Source organism: Octopus bimaculoides, chromosome 14 (assembly GCF_001194135.2).
Source record: "Octopus bimaculoides isolate UCB-OBI-ISO-001 chromosome 14, ASM119413v2, whole genome shotgun sequence".
Classification (NCBI taxonomy): Eukaryota; Metazoa; Mollusca; class Cephalopoda; order Octopoda; family Octopodidae; genus Octopus; species Octopus bimaculoides.
The window spans coordinates 42,271,164-42,273,330 of record NC_068994.1 but is presented as its reverse complement, the minus strand read 5'-3'; the positions used below and the strand labels follow the sequence as shown (position 1 = coordinate 42,273,330).

The 2,167-nt window shown below is 31.9% G+C and overlaps 1 protein-coding gene across 2 annotated transcripts in view; it reads left to right on the top strand.

The window, feature by feature from the left end:
- The window catches only part of LOC106880364 (protocadherin beta-15), a 94,879-nt gene that overhangs the window by 6,218 nt on the left and 86,494 nt on the right, over positions 1–2,167 (top strand). The gene's annotated exons all lie outside the window — the stretch shown is intronic.

Sequence of the window (2,167 nt, the reverse complement as noted above, 5' to 3'; positions counted from 1 at the left end):
TGATAGAATAAGTACTAGGCTTACAAATATTAAGTCCTGGGGTCGATTTGCTCGACTAAAGGTGGTGCTCCAGCATGGCCGCAGTCAAATGGCTGAAACAAGTAAAAGAGTAAAAAGGTATATATGCACGTGTGTGTGTGTGTGTGTGTGTGTGTGTGCGCGCATAAATATGGGCTTCCAACAGTTTCTTTCCAACAAATTTTCTATAGCCTCAAAGGTTAACTCGAAGGTTTCGTAAAAGTTTAGCTGATTCCTTATTGATTATGAAGAGTTTGTATTTAATTTTTTTCATTGATTGCAATAATTATATGATATGTTATAGTTACGAGCATAACAAGCAGCAGATCCAAATCAAATTACATATATCTTTAATATATACTTGCTTAACTGTGAGGTAATCTGATTCCTTACATGGACAATACAGGCATATCTAACAGTAAATTGATTTATAAAGTTTGCTGTACATATCACTATGTTAGTTCATTTTGTGAAAGACACATAAGTATAATTGCATTGTACATTATATACAGACATACATATCATCGTCATATGTATATATGCTGGTTCATTTAGTAAAAGAAACATCAATATAATTGCATTGTGCATACACACACACACACACACACACACACACACATATATAAATAAACATATACATATATACATGTATAGATATATATATATATATATATATATATATATGTATGTATGTATGTATGTATGTACATACACATATATATATAATTACATATATATTCACACGCACGTACGTATGCATATGTATATATACACATGTATATATGTATATATATATGTGAGTGTGTGAGTGTGTGTGTAAGTCATTGTGCTTGTCTCCTCATCACTGCTTGACAACTGGTGTCTTTACATCTCCATAACTTAGCAGTTTAACAAAAGTGACCAATACAATAGGTACTAGGCTTAAAAAATAAGTCCTGGGGTCGATTTGTTCAACTGAAACCCTTCAAGGCAAAGCTCAAGTTTGGTCACAGTCAAATGACTGAAACAAGTAAAAGAATAAAAGAATATGTGTGTGTGTGTGTATATATGTATATATATATATATATATATATATATATATATATATATATATATATATATATATATGTGTGTGTGTGTGTGTGTGTGTGTGTGTGTAAGTATATATATATTGATTTCTTATATGGGTATAAAACTGTAGAGCTCTCTGTTGGGAAATGGGAAACAAAATCAGTTTGCAGACTTGGCTTGCAAAGAGCTTACATCTATTCAAAAACAGCAGTAGATAATCTGAAGATTCTCATAGTCAGAAAAAAGAATGGTTATCTTTCAAATGGATTGCTTGTATTATTAAATTTATGCTTATTTTTCATAGTCTGCTACTATGCGATTCTTGATAATGGTGGTTGATTTTAGGGCACAGTGACATTATTATCCTTAAAGGTGGAAGTAATGTCTAGTTTGCCTTTAGAATTTAGTTTGGTTTATTAAGTAATTTCTATTGAATGTTTAATGAGGTTAAATTCTGTTTTGTTAACTAGGAAAAAATATGCACATGGTTATGTGCTTGTATGTAGAAGCATTTGTATATGTTTACACACACACACACACATACACACACCCAGATATAATCATGTTTGTTTTTATGTTCAGTTATGATAAAAACAGTTTTACATTACTTTGATGGCTGGCACTATATTTTTGTAGAATACAAATTTATTATTCATTAACAAGAACGTTGTTGGCAATAACTTCCAAATTTTAATGATGGCTTAGCTCACTGAAACTTCGAAATTCATTGACAATAACATATTTGTTTCAGTCATGGCTGTGTGGTAAGAAACTTACTTCACAACCACATGGTTCTAGGTTCAGGTCCACTGTGCAGCACCTTGGGCAGGTGTCTTCTAATATAGTCTCAGGCTTACCAAAACATTGTGGATGAATTTGGGAGACAGAAACTGAAAAGAAGCCCGTCAAATACAACAACAACAACAACAACAACACCAACAACAACAACAACAACACCAACAACAACAACAACAACAACAACACCAACAACATCGGTGATGATGATGATAAAGGTAATAATGAGAGTTCAGATGACAGAGTGACAGTTGTTCAGTCTGCTATATAGCAAAACAGAATTATAAGGTACATATATATATAT